Source organism: Eptesicus fuscus, chromosome 6, assembly GCF_027574615.1.
Source record: "Eptesicus fuscus isolate TK198812 chromosome 6, DD_ASM_mEF_20220401, whole genome shotgun sequence".
Classification (NCBI taxonomy): Eukaryota; Metazoa; Chordata; class Mammalia; order Chiroptera; family Vespertilionidae; genus Eptesicus; species Eptesicus fuscus.
The window spans coordinates 54,453,498-54,473,872 of NC_072478.1; positions in this window are offsets into that span (position 1 = coordinate 54,453,498).

The window sequence follows — 20,375 nt, forward strand, 5'->3', positions numbered from 1 at the left end:
ACCGTGGGCTGACACACAGCCCGTGCAGAGAGAGTGCAGGCCTGTTCCATCTGCTCCTGCACCAGGCTTGCTTCTTTTCTCCGGAACACTGCGCCCAGGAGTCCAGACCTCCTCCAGGGTCCCCTGATTGTTTCCAGGGAAAGTGCACCTTTTCCATCACCCCTACACATCATAACTTGGAAGAATTTTAGACCCAAAGAAGTTCTAGAACTACTCCACTCACCTAAGGAAATTCAGTCGGTAAATATTGGTTGAGTAGCTGGAGAGGGCAAGGCACTGTGCAAAATGCTGCAGGGAATACTCAAGTGAGGCAGTCCCTAATTTCAAGGCTTTGCAATCTGGTGTACTCTGGCCATGAGGAATAAGCTGACATATGGATAATTATAAAACAAAGCGCCCTGCTACTTAGTCCAGCCAACCTGGCAGTCTGCCTGAGAAGCGGACGTTCCCAGTGAGGCTAGGGTGGGGAAATGGAGAATGGGTGTGTGGGCGGAGGTTTGAGGGTCAGAATTTTACAATTCGCTCACATTGAAATGAAAATCCTCTAAAGAAATCTGGGACTCTCATCTTTTCAAGTTTGGAGTTAGAAGAACCTGGCTCAAGGAGATGTGGGTCAAGGCACACAGCCAGTACCCTCGCCAGGTGGAGTGCTCTCCCAGGACATAATGCAATCACTGCTTCCCCTGTGTCCAGCTTTTGGGGAGACCTGATGTGGAGAAGACGGAGGTGGGTCTATCATACCACATGTACTGATGTAGATCAGCAGGCACTCCCACTTCCCACTGCCCACAGTTCCCTCAGGCAAATGCTGCCTTCTTTCCTATTACCAACTAATTGAAGCAGTGACCTTGCAGTTTATTTCATCCAGATTGCAATGGGTATAAAATATGTTAGAAGGAAAGAGAAGAGCTTTCAAGGGTATGTTCTTGCCTTAGCCGGTTTGGCTCAGTGAATACAGCATTGGCCCAAGGACTGAAGGGTCATGGGTTCGATTCTGGTGAAGATCATGTACCTCGGTTGCAGGATTGATCCCTGGCCTCAGTTGGGGCATGTGTGGGAGGCAAACAGTTGATGTGTCTCTCTCATATTGATGTTTTTCTCTCTATGTCTCTCCCCCTCCCTTCCACTCTTTCTCTAAAATGCAATGAAAAAATATTGTAGGGTGAGGATTAAAGAAAAAAAGGGGGGGTATGTTCTTTCCAGTATCACAGATGCCCCTGGTATAACCCACAGAAAGGTGTCCACAGGGTGACCTGCACCAGGAAATTATCTAGCTACTGAAAAACCAATCTGCCATGATTAGAGGCATATTCTTACCATGGGCACTTGAGTAAAATAGAACATGAAGAAAGTATAAATACTCATGACTTATCTTTTGAAACAATAATTCCAGACCTAGCAATATCAGTCCTAAGAAGATAATTTTTTAGATATATATGCTTAGACCCGTGGTCGGCAAACTGCGGCTCATGAGCCACATGCGGCTCTTCGCCCCCTTGAGTGTGGCTCTTCCACAAAATACCACGGCCTGGGCGAGTCTATTTTGAAGAAGTGGTGTTAGAAGAAGTTTAAGTTTAAAAAATTTGGCTCTCAAAAGAAATTTCAATCGTTGTACTGTTGATATTTGGCTCTGATGACTAATGAGTTTGCCGACCACTGCACTAGGGAATCCAGAGAGATAGCTGGAGGCTGCTTCTGCCAATCCTGCCTCTCAGGGCTGCCACTGCCAAGGGCTGGGCACATGACCTACACTCAGCCAACCAGACTCTCTTTCCCAGGACTTTGACTCTTGAGCATAGTAAAGCACTGACAGAGAAACAAAGTTCATCTGTTTCAGCCAAGAGTGTCGAAAGAGACCCGCTGCCTGGCAGGCAACTCACCTTCTTCCAAGGCTGGTTCTTCATGCTTCCTTTAGCACCCCACATACTTTGAATGAAATACCTTTTTGCTTAAATTGCCAGAATCAGGATTTTTTTCCTTGCAACCAAGGAATAAGAATAAATACCTAGGTTGGTACTCAAAGGCAATGGACTTTCAGGTACACACTGAAGCAACAAGTCATTAAGTTAGCATTGTTGATCACTGAGCTCTAAGTCACATGACCTTAAGTGCTCTGTGATGGTTCATTTTATGTGCCAACGTGACTGGATTTATCAGAGAACTGGTAAAGCATCATTGCTGACTGTGTCTGTGAGAGTGTTTCTGGAAGAGCTTAGCATTTGATTCAGTAAACTAATGGACGAGATCCACCCTCACCAATAAGGGTGAGTATCTCCCAATCTAGTCCATTGAGGGCACAAATAGAACAAAAAGGCAAATAAAGGGTGAATTCCTTCTTTCCTCTTGAGTTGGGATGCCCATCTTTACCTGTCCTCTGGATATTGGAGCTCATGGTTCTCAGGCCTTCAGCCTCAGACTAAATTACATCATTGGCTTCACTGGTTCTCCAGCTTGGCCTCTATAACCACATGGGCCCATTCCTGTAATTAATAAATAAACAAATACACGCCCCTCCCCCCCCCCCCCCCCCACACACACACACACATTTATTCTATTGGCTCTGTTTCTCTGGAGAACTCTGACTAATACATTTTCTTATGTCTGGAACTGGCCTGCTTCACACCTATTGTCCTGGAATCCTTTCCCTTTTACAACAATCCCCTGGATTTTTCATTTCTAAATGGAGTTTTACTGAATGAATTTCTAAATGTAAATTCTTGCATGAAAAATATTTTTTAAAATAATCTAGGATGAGTCCTGGCTGGTGTGGCTCACTGGTTAGAGTGTCAGCCAAGGGAATGAAGGGCCTCGGGTTCAATTACCAGTCAAGGGCATGTGCCTGGGTTGCATGTTTCATCTTCAGCCCCAGTCAGGGTGTGTGTGGGAGGTAACCAATCAATGTGTCTATCTCACATCAATACTTCTCTCTCTCTCCCTCTCTCTCTCTCTCTCTCTGTCTCTCTAATTATTTCTATCTTTATCTCTTTCCCCTCCCTTCCACTCTCTCTAAAAAAAAAATCAATGGAAAAAATATTCTTAGGTGAGGAGGTGAGGATTAACAACAATAACAAAAACCCTGTATTTCCAACTCCTGCCATGGTTTCATCAAGTATTAAGACACATGGGTAGTGAATTGTCCTCACTTTGACATGGAGATAATCTAAAAGATGACTAAGGGATAACATCTCATTTCTCATGACCTGTCCAGAAGCAATGTAACCAACACATACTTTCAAAATCAGCATGAAGAGCAGCTGTTGGTGAAATAAAGCTCTCTGGGATATGATCAGGTAGAGACAGCTACTCCTTTCAGTAGCCATAGGAGAAGTAGTTGATACTGCTTATACTTGCTGGCTATTTGGTATACCAGCCAGTTTGCAAATGCCCATGCAATAACCTGTAAGGTGAGTGAAGCTGTCACATTGCTGGTCACTAAGGTCAAAAGGAAGCATAGACATTGTAGGTTGAGTGTAAGATGTGCAAGAAAATGAAGGGTTAGTAGAGCTGCCATAGTGCATATAGACTAGTCTTAACTCCATTGCTATAGTTGTTTGTCTCTTATTGTACTGTACAAATTTACAGCTATTTAAATACTTTACTGTTTGGTAACACGGTTTTGTTTTTTGTACAAAAACAAACAAACAAAAATACCACTACAACTTTTTGCAGGAATGAGCTAAAAGAAAGAGTGCATGTTTAATGAAAAAATAAATTTTGATTTCCCATTTCTAAAAAAACTTGCTAATGAACTTGTGAAGTGTTTGTCGGCATTTATTAGTCTCCATGGGCCATTGCCTAACTAAGCACATGAACGTCAGAGGGCCCAAGGCTGCTGGGAAGCACGGCCCAAGATGGCAGTTAGCCACAGCAGGGTGTTTACATATCTCTGTGATTCGTGACTTTTTAATTCAGATCAAATAACTATTCTTCTGAATTAAATTTTTCACTTTTTATTCCAAGATTTCTTATGGCATTACATAAAGTGAAATATTAATGCATGGGGTCCGTTATTAGAAAAAAAAACTTTGTAAATTTTGTATCAGTAAATAAATGAATGAACATATAGAGATTTCCAGGGCTTCTCCCTTTTCAGCAACACAGGAGGAATATACTTGCCACACTCTGCTGTATTACCTGTTACCAGTTCTCACTAACGTCTTCTGGCTATCATGGAAGTGACTGGAGTCATTTCCTGGTGAAGCATTTAATAGCTGGTGCAAGGCTCTACAGCACTTTCTTGGCCCGCCTTAGTAACCATGAAGTCCTCATGTTCCAAACAGTAAAGTGATGAAATGATTGGGCCCCCATGAGCCTGAACTTCTAAGACTGTGAGAAGGAGATACCCTCACTGACTGGTAAGGAATATGTACGTTGAATGAGAAATAATCATTTGTGTAAGACAAAATATTTTGGAGTTGTTTGTTACCACAGTACAGCCTGCCCTAGTCTGACTAAAGAATTCCAAAGTCTTGGGAGGAGGGAAGAGCATTGCTGATGAGATTAAATAAAATAGAGCAAAGTTTTTAAAAATTATTTTTTTAGTTTTGCTTTGTTTAATGAAAAAGTTCTAGAAATACATAGAGATGATGGTTGCACAACATTCTGAATGTACTTGATACTACTGAATTGTACACTTAAAACTATTAAAATGGTAAATCGTATGTTATGTCTATTTTACCACAATAAAAAATCACCAAAGAAAGGTTTTCCTACCAAAATCTTCCAGGAATAATAAGGATTGGAAAAATAGGCACTCATTTATTATTGTTAAAAATATAAATAGGTAGTTCTTTCTGAAGGTAACTTTGGTGATACTTATTAAAAGGCCTTTGAAATATGAAGCCTTTGATTCATTTATTCCTCTTCTGGGAATCTGACCTAAAATTTAAAAAGAGTAATAATTTACAAAGTTTTATGCAAAATAATCATAACTCCAATATATTGTTTTGTTTTTTCTTTTTTGATGCCATGACCAGGAATCGAACCAGTGACCTCTTGATGCACGGGACAATGCTCAACCAACTGAGCAACACCGGCCAGGGCTCCAGTATGGTTTTTAAAAGCCAAAAATGTGTAACAGTGTAAATGGGACCATGGTGGATTAAGAAATTTAGTATATATTCATATAATTGAGTACTATGTAGCTATTTAAAATTATAGTCCATAAGACTATTTAATGAGAAATATTGGAGAACTGCTCCGATATACAGTTGACTCTTCAACAACCTGTTGGTTGGTGTAGGGGCAACAACACTCCCTGTAGTCAAAAATCCCTGAATAACTTTCAACTCCCCCAAAACTTAAGTACTACTATTATCCCTTTAGAATCTGAGGGTGATTGATTCCAGGATCCTCCAACCTCCATGGATGCCAAAATCTGAGGATGCTCACATACCCTATATAAAAGGGTGCAGATCAATGCATACAGTTGGCCTCCACATCCATGAACTCCAAATACAGTCTGAAAGCAGTACAGGTATTGGAAAAAACCGTACAACTCAACCATGTTCAAAGGGTCAGCTGTGATGTTAAAAAAAGATACAAAGCCTAAGGTCTTAAGTTGAGTAATAAGTCCCTAGATGTAAGGTTAATGTGATAACACTGATACTTAATTGATGCTGAATTTCTGTTCGTCAAATTATTTTCTAAGATTAACTATTATTATATGGTTAACAGTATAAACTCTAAATGTCTCAGATTATAGTTTATCTGGGTATAAAAACAAGCTCATTAAAATAATTCAATTAACTAAATTATTTCTTACCTTCTTTGCATTTAGGTTCCCTCCTATCATTACTCTTTTACCCTTTCCATTTGAAGGTAGTTACTGAAAGAAGAATGGAGAAAAAGCAACTTTGGTTAGTTCTACTTTCTCTGTTATCTTTTTAACGTTACATCATCTTTCCCCAGAGTCTTTATGTTTTTCTTCTTGCTATGAACAGGACCTTAAAAGGATCCTTTTTGGGGTTTCTTACTATTTTTCACATCTCAAGTTCATTCTGGGTTCTGCTTTTCTTGATAATATTATTCAAGGGTCATGCTGCTCTCTGGTATGAATGTAAATGTATGCATTTATCCATTGTCTCATATTTTGCAAAGGCTCCACAAAGAAATGCCTCTGCAATCACTCTTTGTTTTTAAGATCTCCCTCTCTTTTTCTTCCCTATTGAAATTATTTAATACAATAGCCTGCAACTTGAATTATATGAACCCTCAAAAGTATGTAAAGATTTTTCAAGGAGCACTGTGGGCAGGGAAAATTTTATTTTCAGATACTCAGCTTCCATTGTCTTTTTTTCTTAAAAGTTATCTGTCTGGCCTGGCCTCTGTTGCTCAGTGGTTGAGCATTGACCCATGAACTAGGAGGTCACAGTTTGGGTTCAATTCCGGGTCAGGGCACATGCCCAGGTTTTAGGCTTGATCCCCAGGGGTTGTGCAGGAGGCAGCCAATTGATGATTCTCTCTCTCTCTTCATTGATGTTTTTATCTCTCTCTCCCTGTCCTTTCCTCTCTCTGAAATAAAAACATATATATTTTTTTAAAGTGATCTGTCTGAAAATAACATTTTGTGAGTTCTCCTACCACCTTCCCTTTAATAATGACCCTTTTGCCAAGGAAGAGGAGAAAGTAGAAAAGCAGACAGCAAGTTCATTCACCCGGATCCTTGTCCCAAGATGTAAAAATATCCAGGATAATGAAGATATAACTTAAGACATTTTTTTCTAGAAGCCTTCTGTAATGATTAACCCACACCATAGTGCTTTTTTATTTTCCCTGTCTTATGCACATTTCTGCTAAGGGCAAGGTCTAGTCTTAGAATAAATATCCCATTGAGATATTTTGAATACATTTTAGGGTAATATGGGAGGAGTGATGACAATTTCCTTTTACTAGTATTAACTTGCCTTTTTCACCCTTAAATTAGAGATGCACGGTTCTTTCCCCCAAAAAAATACATGCAGGAAAGTTAAAAACAAAAAAAAAAAAGATGTGTCCTACTTCCCACCCATATCACACTGAAAATGCCCTGTCTCCACTTAAACCTGAGCATAACAGTTTTAGCTGGGAAATGTTCTCCATGACTGGAACCCATCCCTTCATCACCTCCAAAGCTCCTGCCTAAGGTCACTAGCCAACACTTTACCCCAGGAATCTGTGCCCAATTCCACCCTTGCCCATCTCTTCTCATCCAGAGAGTGCATGGCTCTTGAGGAAGAGACATGTGAAAGCAAATAAAGACAATGCCTTTAAGAAAAATAGTGAACATTGCCCTGGCCAGTTTGGTTCAGTGGTTAGAGCGTCAGCCCTAGGACCAAAGGGTCTTGGGTTTGATCCTGGTCAAGGGCATATACCTCTTGCCTGGTTGGGACGTGTGCAGGAGGCAACCAAAGGATCTCTCTCTCTCATGCTCTCCCCATCTCTCTCTCCCTCCTTTCCACTCTCTCTCTAAAAATCAATAGAAAAAATATCCTTGGGTGAGGATTGAAAAAGAAATGTGAACACTAAAAATGGCTCTCCTTTTCTCCTATTTGAACATAAGCTTTTCTTTTATGTCGGTTTTTTTTTTTTTTTTTTTTTTGTCTCTCCTCAATATGCTTTCCTAGAATGTGCTGTCAGCTGGAAACAAAAGCACCTTTGAACAGATGACTCATGCTGATTCTTTAAAGCATAACTGGAATGTATAACTAATAAGATTTTTAGACATAATGGATAAAGCCTGTGCAGAAAAAGTTTACATGATTTATTTTAAAATAAGTTTGCATTATTCAAAAAGGGAGTTAAAACTTATTTCATTGATTCTTATCATGAAATAGTTATTGATTTACTGACTTTATCTGTGTCTCACATTCCTCCTCTGTAAAATGGGGATAATAATAGTATTCCTTCATGGAGCTGGTTTGGAGATTAAATGAGTCAACCTATAATCTATACAAAGCACATAGAACAGTACCCGGTGCATAGTATGTGCTCTCCATGTTAGAATGACCCCTCCCCCAGTGGTCCCTCTTGTCTTTGTACTCATTCCTTTGGTATCTTACCCAGTCTCCTTTCTTAAAATATCATCTATATGCCAATGATTCTCCAATTTATATTTCCAATGCTTGCTCTCTCCAGAACTCCAGACTCATATTCAACAGCCTACTAGACATCTCCAGTTGAATAGCTAGTAGACATCTCAAACTCACCCTCGCCAAATTAAACTCCTGTTCTTCCTTCTCGCCAAAACTGCTCCACCTACAGCCTTTTCCCTGTCGCTTGATGTCAATGCTATCCTTCCAACTGCTCAGGTCTCCAAAACTCGGAGTTAATCTGCATTACTTTATTTCTCTCATACTCCACATTCAGACTGTCTTCCTGCAAAAGTATATCCAGCATCTGACCATCACTCACTGCCTCCACTGCTGCCCCCTGCTGTAAGCCACTCTGATCTCTCTCCTAGATTACTGCAGTGGACTCCTAACTAGACTCCCTACTTCTACCCTTGCCCCCCAATAGTCTTATTTTCAACAGGGCAGCCAGAGTGATCTTTCCAAAATGATCACATCATTCCTCTGCCTAAAATCCTTCAATACATCCCTATACATAACACAATACATCCCTATACATAACAAAATAACTTTAATCCTTCAATACATCCCTATACATAACACAATAACTTTAATATATAAATTAATCATGTACATACATATTAATTTTATAAGACTAAAAATATGCATTAGATTGCTAGCCATGATTATTTTAGGGTGGCAAACTACATGTGATCATTTAAAAATATTTTCCTTTTGACCTAGTAATATTACTTGTAGGAATTTACTTATAGGAAATAATTAGGATGTGCCCAAAGATTTAAGTTCAAGAATGCTAGCCATAATAGTATTTACCATAGGTGAAAACTGGAAATAGCCTAAGTGTCTAACAATAGGAAACTAGTTTAATAAATTATGCTATGGCTACATGATGGATTATCTGACATGGTTGAACATGTTTTTAAAATTAATAATGCATTGTTAATGAAAAAAGATTAAGAAATAGCAAGTACACTGTGAGATCAACTTTGCAAATTAAAAAAATGTATATGAAAAGATAGGAAGGATATATACCAAAATATTAACAGCAGTCCTCACAGGAAATACACACAGGAGGCCATGATCTAGAGCTGAACAACAGTGGATGAACTGCTACTTCCCCCCAAGTAAACCTGCTTGGAATTCACACACTCCGAGCATATGTGCAAATTCTAATCAACACTTCCTGCAACGCTGCAGTGTCAGCTTAAGCAACCATCTCTTTTGCAGGCTGCAAATGACTCAGAGTATATTACATGAATGGAAAGATATCTTAACTCTTGCTGTGTTATAATAAAAATGATTCATATGCAGCATGCTTAGCAAGTAGAAAAGAAAAAAAAATCCCCTAATGCTTTTAGGAATTTAAGCCTTTTAACTCATTGCCAGGTTAGGATGGATTAAGCTATTTTTTGCAATGGCTGATAATAGTTTCCCAAGAGCTTCTTATCAGTTTTTAACCTGTCTAAAAAAGTAGTTACTAGAGCAAGAAATAAGTTGCTTGGCATGCTCAGTGTCTAATATCCAGTTTGCAGCTCATGTTTTTTCTTATTTTTAAATATTGAGTTTAAATGTTAGGTCTCAGAACTTTATGTTTTATGCGTTTTTGTTACTTACAGAATGAAGTGATCATAAAAAGAAAAGAAATTCTGCATTCACAAACATCTTTCTGTCCTATTCAGGCCTCAGCAGTCTTTACCTATGATTAAGAAGTTTGAGCCTTCTTCTCTTTATTCTTTTTTTAAAAATATATTTTTATTGATTTCAGAGAGAGAGAGAGAGAGAGAGAGAGAGAGAGAGAGAGATCAATGATGAGAGAGAATCATTGATCAGCTGCCTCCTGCACGCCCCACTGGGGACTGAGCCCCCAACCAGGGCATGTGCCCTTAACAGGAATCGAACCTGGAACCCTTCAGTCTTCAGGCCGACGCTCTATCCACTGAGCAAAACTGGCTAGGGCATCTCTCTTTATTCTTTATCAACTAAAGCATAGATACCACTCAAGCCACTGACTCGTTTTCACTGAAAAGTAAAACAAAGAAACAAATAAAAAGCAGAATGCAAAACTCCTGTGCAATAGAATGAACCATGAAGCTATCAGAAATTACCTGAAAGCTAAGCTCGCATAATCAAGCAACAAAATTCAGCCACAAAAGGTGTTAGGTATGTAATGAAATAGACTGATTTCAGCACATTGTTTAGCACTTTGTTTCAACATAAGGCAATGAGGCTGCCATTAAAAACCCACGTACTGGTATTGCCCTAGCTGGTTTGGCTCAGTGGATAGAGCGTCAGCCTGAGGACTGAAGGGTCCTGGGTTCGATTCCCCTCAAGGGCACATGCCTGGGTTGCAGGCCTGATCCGCAGTAGGGGGTGTGCAGGAGTCAGCCAATCAATGATTCTCTCTCACCATTGATGTTTCTATCTATCTCTCCCTCCTTCTCCCTACCTCTCTGAAATCAATAAATATAGATCTTTTTAAAAACCCACATATTTAATAGTGAGACCATGAGACTTTACAGGGCTTTTCTGCAAAACTAGAGGTGCATTAGAACACTGCCACTGTGCCCTTTCGAAAACATAATTTACTAAACAACAGTCTCCATGAAAGATGGGAAGATCTGATTATATGCTTATGAGATTTTTAACATTTTCTTGTTTGTTTTTCAGACTATCTTGGCATTTTGAGAACACACTAAAATTCTCTTGTTTTCCTGGAGAGAAAGGTAGAAATTACTAATGTACTACATGAGCTTCTTACCAGTATCAAAACAAGGAAATCAACTAACTCGAAGCTTATTTGGGGTGAGTGTAGGCAATAGGATAGGAATGCCCACTTTGGTCATCTCTGTAGGCAGGCTGAGTGTGTGTACCAGGTATGTCTATTGAATTTAAAATCTGAATATTAAATGACACCAACATTTAAAAAAAACCTCTGCACAACTGTGAACAAAGAGAACATCTTTTGCTCCTAGATACTTAGTAAAATCTAAGGTGAAATTTCTTTCTCTTAATTTACACTTTGTTTCTCAATTTAGGAATGGTGATGTTTGAAGGCTATTTCAAGTAAACTATCCTAAGATCTAAGCACTTGTTGTTTTCTTAGTGACACTTTACACAAAAAAGAGAGTAAATGTATCATTGATTTAAAAATGGACAGATTCCAGCTGAAGTATCTCATCCATTGACAACAGATCTTCAGCCTTTATTTAGTTGGGGCTACTTCAGTGGTATTTACCATCACAGAGAGGTAAAAGGAGTACTTGTTTGTCAATACATAGCCATCAGAGCCTCACAAATAATTAACCCTGAACAAGCTGAATAGCTGACATTTGATACTTAGATTCCTCCCGCAAAGTTAAAGGGCTTCACTAAAGAGGGGGTAAATATTCATTAATGTATTTAGGGTGAATTTTCTGGGCTCTTTATATCCTTACTAGAGGCCCAGCGCATGAAATCGTGCACGTGTACGGTCCCTAGGCCTTGCCTGCGATTAGGACCATTTTCCCTGGCTACCGGCAGCCGGCCCTGCTCCCCACTGCCACCACCAAGGTTCCCAGTTTGCCATCGGGTGATCAGAGCCTGCGGGCTGGGGGGAGGGACCGAGAGGTCGGCAGGTTCCTCCTGCTTGCCAGCGCTGCCCCCACCGCAGGTCACCCTGTGTGTGTGGGGAGACCAGCAGGGCGGGGGCCTTGGCCTGGCACCACTAGTATCCCCACCACCCACCCTGGTTCCCTGTTCACCATCGGGCGATCGGAGCCTGCGGGCTGGGGGGAGGGACCGAGAGGTGGTCAGTGCACTTCATAGTGACTGGCCGAGTGGTCGTTCTGGTTGTTCTGCTGTTATGGTCGCTGGGCTTTTATTATATAGGATTAGTGCACTTGGTTGCTAAGCCCTCTTTCCACTTAGGAGTCTAAAACTTGACCTTCTACATAAACTGCAATTTACAGATTTAAACTCAGTTAATCCAGAGTTTTGCCTTTCTCCCTTTTCCTTCCCTTTTCTGGGGATTTACATGTTGTACTGACCTCTGAGGCAGAAAGCCCAGCATATGCTGAGATAGGCAATTCCTTCTAGTCTGGTTTCAGCTCCTTTCACGCCCTGCCCCATGTCTGCATCCATCTCTGCTAGCTCCACCCTGACCACAAGGCCTCTCCCATCTGTCATCCCCCTCTCAACCACCTCTGTGCTGCTTTGGGGGTGGGGTGGGGCGGTTTCTGAGAAGTGTTGGATGCTCAGTATCCTGGAGGGTGGGGAGGAAGGACTCAGTCACTCTGCCGCAGCTATGTGGTGAGAGGGGCTTTCTCATTGTGGCCTTCTAGAAGCCAGGTGCAGATCCTTTCTGCTCTGAAGTCCTTCCTGTTTCCTCCCAGGGAATTTATTGTCCTCTCGACTGACAGAGGAGAGTGACAGAGAGTACAGTGCCTTCTTAGCCACTGATCAGCATTTGAATTCTAGTCACATACCATCAGGCTCTCTTCCTTTTGTTTCCTTCTGGTAAATTATTTCATACCTACCCTTTGGTTCATGGTATGCAATGCTCTGCCCTGAGTCCTCTAGGCTCTCACTCATTTATAACGCAAACAAACATGTTTCCTCTTTCAAGAAACCTGCCCTTATAATAAAAAGCCTACTCTTTCAGCTTTAATTTTAAAATTCTACTCAGAAACTTAGGTGTCTTTTTGTGTGTTCTTGGCTGTGTTCTGGAGCAATGAATTCTACTGATTCGGTGGGGGAAGGGAGAGGATTAATGGTGAGGAGGAGATCTCAAAAGCCCGTGAAGAAGAGAAACAATAATTTTCTCCAAACTATATTCCACCACATTCATTAGGAAGTGTGTTTATTAGTAAATATGTGATAATTGGGCATTGAGGTGACACAAGCCCCCTAGTGGGCCTTTGGGAATGTGTAGGACATTTTTAGTGGTCACAGTGACTTAGTGATTTACTGGCATTTGGTGGGTAGAGGTGAGGGATGGTATATATCCTGCAATGTGCAGGACAGTTCCATACAAAAGGCCAATTGCTCCCTGCTGAACTATGCCAAAGACATTCCTCTCTGTTGGGGCTTCTCCAGTCTGACCCCATCCATGTTTACTATACAGTACAGCTCTAGGGCCCTCCCCTTGGAATCAGGCCCTCCCCACTTACTGTTATTATAAATAGCAATACTTAATAAATATGATCCTTAAGGACAATGTTCTGTTAACAGTATTTTAGTATTTTCCAATGAATCCAAAGATAAGTAATTTGATTTCCTTTCTATCAGCCCTTTTATTAAAAACTAGAGGCCTGGTGCACAAATTTGTGCACGGGTGGGGTCCCTCAGCCTGGCCGGTGATCAGGGCCAATTGGGGCCATCTCGCCCAGTCCTGATCGGGGCCATGGAGGCCAGCCGGCCAGGGAGAGATCGTGGGAGGGCTCCAGGGTGTGTCTGGCCCGTATCGCCCAGTCCAGATCGGCTGGATCCCAGCAGCAAGCTAACCTACCAGTGGGAGCATCTGCCCCCTGGTGGTCAGTGTGCGTCATAGTGACTGGTCGAGCGGTCGACCCATTAGTCAGACACTTAGCATATTAGGCTTTTATATATAGAGATGTTATTGTGGAGTGTATTATTTTTATACTTTATGACAGTGATGGGCAACCTTTTGAGCTTGGTGTGTCAAACTTCGCCAAAAAACTGAGCATAACTCAGGTAGTGTGTCACTTTGAGGAAAAAAAAACATTATTTCGCAAATGTTTCATCCTCAGGAGCAGCAAATGTTTCATCCTCAGCATGCGGCCGCCTCAGAGGCCGCGTGTCATCAGAAATGGCTACGCGTGTCAGTGCTGACACGCATGTCATAGGTTTGCCATCACTGCTTTATGATATTATTTTCAGGAAGGAATGGGCATGATGTGTTATTAAACAAATCTTTACCCATCTTTTATCAGAGGGACAATTGTATATTGTTCTACTTGTATAATTATACAAGTAATCAGTTCATCAGGCATTTAATTATTTCTTTTATTTATTTTTATCTATTGATTTGAGAGACAGAGAAATTTGTTGTTCCACTTATTTATACATTCATTAGTTGATTCTTATATGTGCCCTGACTAGGAATTGAACCTGCAACCTTGGCATATCGGAGCAATGCTCTAACCAACTGAGCTACAGGGCCAGGGCCATGACTTCTTTCGTTCTACTCGCTATTCTGAATGCTGGAGATGAAAAATGAATAAGGTGTACTTCCTGGGGCCCAGAAACTCACTTTCCAGTAAAGAAGACAAACAGAGCATTTCATTTACATAATAGGGTAAACACTAAGATGGAGTTATGGATAGGAGAAATCAGATTTCAAGAGCACTTTGCCTTAACTAGCAATGCAGAGAAGCTTCTCTGGAACTGGAGGATCTTGAATTAAGGATGTCAAAGAGTGAGCAGAGAAAACAAAGATGGAAAATATAATAGGGGGAAAGAACTGCTTTAGCAAAAGTGTGCATGAAGGTAGTGAAGTAGGAAATGTTGAAGACTGAGGATAGACAGGTTAAGTAGAAGCCAAATAGGTAGCTGGACCTTATTAGGAGCTAAGACTTAATCTTATTTTTTTCCTTTCCTGTTACTTTATTTTTTTAAATTTATCTTTATTGTTGAAAGTATTACAGATGTCCTACTTTCTCCCCCAGTATGCCCCCTCCTCCCCACTTCTGTCCCCTCTTCAGGCCTTCACCACCCTATTGTCTGTGCCCGTGGGTTTTGCATATCCTATATAATCCTATATAATAAAAGCCTAATATGCTAAGGGTCTGGTCGTCTGGTCGGCCATTCAACCAATCAAAGTGAAATATGCTAATGATATGCTAAGGCCACTTAACCACTCACTATGCCATGCACTGACCACCAGGGGGCAGACAGTCGACCAGTTGCTATGATGTGCACTGACCATCAGGGGGCAGATGCTCCCATGGGTAGGTTAGCTTGCTGCTGGGGTCCAGCCAATCAGGACTGAGTGAGACAGGCCGAACACTCCCTGGAGCCCTCACGTGGCCCTTCCCTGGCTGGACAACCTCCCGCATCCCTCCCCAGCCTGGATCGTGCACTAGTGGGGTCCCTCAGCCTGGCCTGTGCCCTCTCGCAATCCAGGCTGAGGAACACGCCCCCCCTCCCCCCCGAGTGTATGAATTTTATGCACTGGGCCTCTAGTATACACATACGTTCTTTGGTTGATCTCTACCCCCGCCCCACCCCTCCTTCCTTCTGAGAATCCTCAGTCTGTTGCATGTTTCCATGTCTCTGGATCTATTTCATTTGTCAGTTTATTTTGTTCACTAGATTTCACATATAAGTGAGATCATGTGATACTTGTCTTTCTCTGACTGGCTTATTTCACTTAACATAATACTCTCTAGGTCCCTCCATGCTGTCCAAAAGGGTAATGGATCCTTCTTTTTTACAGTTGCATAGTATTCCATTGTGTAAATGTACCACAGCTTTTTTATCCATTCATCTACTGATGGGCACTAAGGTTGTTTCCAGATCTTAGCTATTGTAAATAACACTGCTATGAACATAGGGGTGCATATGTTCTTTCTGATTGGTATTTCAAGTTTCTTATGATATATTCCTAGAAGTGGGATCATTGGGTCAAATGGCAGTTCCATTTTAATTTTTTGAGGAAACTCCACACTGTTTTCCACAGTGGCTGTACCAGTCTGCATTCCCACCAGCAGTGTATTAGGGTTCTTTTTTCTCCACATCCTCACCAGCACTTGTTGTTTGTTGATTTATTGATGGTAGCCATTCTGGCAGCTGTGAGGTGGTACTTCATTGTTGTTTTAATTTGTATCTCTCTGATGATTAGTGGCTTTAAGCATTTTTTCATACATCTGCCATTTGTATGTCCTCTTTGGAGAAGTGTCTATTGAGGTCCTCTGCCGATTTTTGATTGGATTGTTTGCCTTCCTTTTGTTAAGTTGTAAAAGTACTTTATATACTTTGGAAATTAACCCCTTATCAGATATATCATTGGCAAATATGTTATCCCATACAGTGGGTCCCCTTTTCATTTTGATTATGGTTTCTTTTGCTGCAGGAGCTTTTTATTTTTATGTAGTCCCATTTGTTTATTTTTTCCTTTGTTTCTCTGGCCCTAGGCATTGTATCAGTGAAAATTTTGCTACATGAGATGTCTGATATTTTGCAGCCTATTTTTCTTTAAGGGTTTTTAGGATTTCATGACTTACATTTAAATCTTTTATCCATTTTGAGTTTATTCTTGTGTATGGTGTAAGTTGATGATCTATTTCATTTTTTTTTAAATATATTTTTTATTGATTTTAGAGAGGAAGGGAGAGGGAGAGAGAGATAGAAACATCAATGATGAGAGAGAACCATTGATTGGCTGCCTCCTGCATGCACCTACTGGGGATCGAGCCCACAACCTAGGCATGTGCCCTTGGCTGGAATCGAACCTGGGACCCTTCAGTCCACAGGCCAATGCTCTATCCATTGAGCCAAACCAGCTAGGGCTATTTCATTTTTTTTTTTTTACATGTACCTGTTCAATTATCCCAACATCATTTATTGAAGAGACTGTCTTTATTCCCACTATATGCTCTTGCTTTGTTTATCAAGTATTAGTTAACATAGTAATAGTGTGGGTTGATTTCTGAGTTCTCTGTTCTTTTCCATTGATATATATGCCTGTTCTTGTGTCTGTACCAGGCTGTTTTGATTACAATGGCTTTGTAGTATAGCTTGATATCTGATATTGTGACCCCTTCAACTTTGTTCTTCTTTCTCAAGATTGCTGTGGCTATTTGGGGTCTTTTTTGGTTCCATATAAATTTTTGGTGTATTTATTCTAGATCTGTAAAATATGCTGTTAGTATTTTAATAGGGATTGCATTGAATCTATAGATTGCTTTGGGTAGTAGGGACATTTTAATGATGTTGAGTCTACCAATCCATGAACACAGTATATTCTTCCACTTGTTTATATCTTCTTCTGTCTCTTTTTTCAACGTTCTGTAGTTTTCCGAGTACAGGACTTTCACCACCCTGGTTAAGATTATCCTAAGTATCTTAATTCTTTTGTTGCAATCATAAATGAAAAAATTTTTTTTCATTTCTATGAGAGTTCATTATTGGTGTATAAAAATGCCAATTTCTGGGTGTTAATTTTGAATTTTCTATATTGCCAAAATCATTTATTAAATCTACTAGAGGCCTGGTGCACAAATTCATGCATGGGTGGATACCTCTGGGTGGCCTGTGGGGATTGGGCCGAAACCTGCAGTCCAACGCTGCCTGCAGCTCCCACTTGCTGCTCCCGCTCATCCTGGCCATGCCGCACCTGCCGTAGGCTCATGCCCAGTCAGTCTCAATCAAGAGAGCCTCACAGCAGCAGCACTCGCCAGCCGTGAGCCCTGAGTCTGGCACCCATCCCAAGGGGGGCGGGACGTGATTGGCCCTCTGGGTGGGCCGTGGGACTCCCTTGCTGGCCCAGGATCCGGATCCGTCCCACAGACGTTAGTGCCAGTTGTCAGGAGCCACCTGGCCACTGCTTTTATATTGTTTCTTCCTTGTGGAGCGTCTGGAGAGGGGAAGCGGCCACGGTGCCTGAACATGCCTAGCCCCGTGGTCGGCAAACTGAGGCTCGCGAGCCACATGCGGCTCTTTGGCCCCTTGAGTGTGGCTCTTCCACAAAATACCACGGCCTGGGCGAGTCTATTTTGAAGAAGTGGCGTTAGAACAATTTTAAGTTTAAAAAATTTGGCTCTCAAAAAGAAATTTCAATCGTTGTACTGTTGATATGTGGCTCTGTTGACTAATGAGCTTGCCGACCACTGACCCAGAGAAATACTCATGCCCAGACTCCCCACCCCCAGGCCAACTAAATCAGCATCTTTGGATATGAGGCCCAGGCACTGATATTTTAAATCTCTCCAAATTGTCCCGAAATGCAGAGAGTTGAGAACAAGGCTCCAAACCACAAGGTACAACAAGTAGGATCACACAAAAAGATATGAATCTCCAAAGAAGGTATAAACACAAGAAATCTTACCTCCAGCAAACTGTTTATCCCTTATTAATGAACTCCTGTGAGTTTTTCCCCTCTCGTTAATCTTCAACTTTAGCACACTGGAAAGTGACTGAGAACCCTTCAGTTGGTTTTGCTTCCTTGTTTGGCATGTGTGGTTTGTGGACAAGTTGCCCAGAACATGGTGAAAGACAACCACAATTAAACCCGACTCAAGTCAGCAGTGGTTTTCTACATCAGTGAGGTTTTCCTTAGAACCCTAAAAGAGGGTGAAAAAGAATATATAAATGAAAGAATCAAATACACTCTCAAAGGTAAAGATCACAGTTTGGGTTGCGAGGGAGGGAGGTAAAGCTATTGTAAACAAAGGAGTGACGCCTTCAATATTTTTAAAAAAATATATTTTCATTGATTTCAGAGCGGAAGGGAGAGGGAGAGATAGAAACATCAACGATGAGAGAAAATCACTGATCAGCTGCCTCCTGCACACCCCCTGCCCCCACTGGGGATTGAGTCCCTACTCCAGGCATGTACCCTTGACTGGAATCAAACCCGGGACCCTTAACGTCTGCATGCCAACATTCTACCCACTGAACCAAACCAGCTAGGCCTTCAATATCCTATATAATAAAAGCTTAATATGCAAATCGACCAAACGGCAGAACAACCAGTAGCTATGACGACCACTGACCACCAGGGAGCAGACGCTCAATGCAGGAGCTGCCCCCAGCCCTCAGGCTCCAGGCCAGCCAAGGCGGGTGCCAGTGGGGGCCCCTGATCGCCCCACAGATCGGCCCTGATCGCTGGTCAGGCCTAGGGACCCTGCCCGTGCACGAATTTCATGGACCAGGCCTCTAGTTTTTAAATAAACCTTTGACTAATGATTAAGAAGTAAAATCTATATTCTACATCTATTTTGCATTATATACCTCAGGTTTCTTTGTAATGGACTATAGGGCTCTTTCAAAAGAAAAGGTAATACAATACTGGCAAATAGTTAACCTTCAATAAATATAATCTTGAGTAATTCAAAGTCTTAATTAGGAATGAAGTAATAAAGGAAAATAGTACTTAAAATATACTTTATATTTCAGTTTCTTAAGGTGACCAGATGTTCCATATTATTTGTATGAATTCAAAGAGTATCTAAGCTATAGAAAAACTACAAAGAAATGCAAAACACCTGTCATTTCTCTATCTGGATTAATCACATTTTAACTAGTGAGACCTAGTAGCTCACAAAGTTATCTGAAGTATTTCACAAGCAGCACACAGCATCCCTTGCTCTTTTTTAGCAGTAGGCACTGCCCGCAGGTTGATATTGTAGGTAATGATGGAACAACTAAAGTTGTCTTTGTTCATTACTTCTCTGCCCTCTCTCTACTTCCTGCCAACTCCTGCCTCCATCTTAGCCTACATAGACTTGATAATAATATCTGTACTTTAAGTTTTATGCAGTCTAGATGTTTTAGATATTTGGGCTATTTCAACAAACCAAACAAACAAAAAATTGAAAAACAAAACAAAAGAAACTTTGCCCCCATGGAATGGGAAAGTATAAAATAAATATAAAATATGCCCTGAAATATAAAGTAATTTGTGAAGTAAGTCAGCTGATGCAGACACTCACAGAGATAACTAGAACGATGAAGTCTAGATGCTTTTGATCAAATGCTTAAAGGTATTAGTGACCTTTTATTTTAATAATCCAGGTAGATTTTAAATGACTTTAGATAATAATAGTAACAATGCGTAGCATTAAATATATGCTACATATAAAATACTTTTGCATATATTATCTCATTTAGTAGTTATAGCAATCTTGTGTCCAAAGTTGGAAAGGTAACTGTGTTATGCCTTTTTTTACAAATGACTCTTATGGAAAGGTTATTGAGTGGGCCAAAAAGGACCAAACACAGACCAGAACACATTTATTTATTTTTTTAGTCCAGTGGCCTTTTCATGTTGTACTATACATATCCTATTGGTACTAGAGGTTTTAGTTTTTCAGTTGTGTTTGGGATGTACAACAGTTAAATCTTCAATTGTTTAGTACAGAAAGTAGCACTTGAGGATGGGAGAGAAATAAAGATGTTAAATAGTTGGGAAAGTCTGCATGTAAAACCTGGGAGTGAGGGTTGTACTTTCCATTAAAATTAAAAAACATCGGACTTCCTACTTTGATCCGGACTCTGCTAGGTGCAAAGTAAAAAAATGTTTAAGGTTAGATCCTGTCTTTGAGGGACCTTCTAACTAGGGGACAGGTCACAAATCTAGTGATGTGG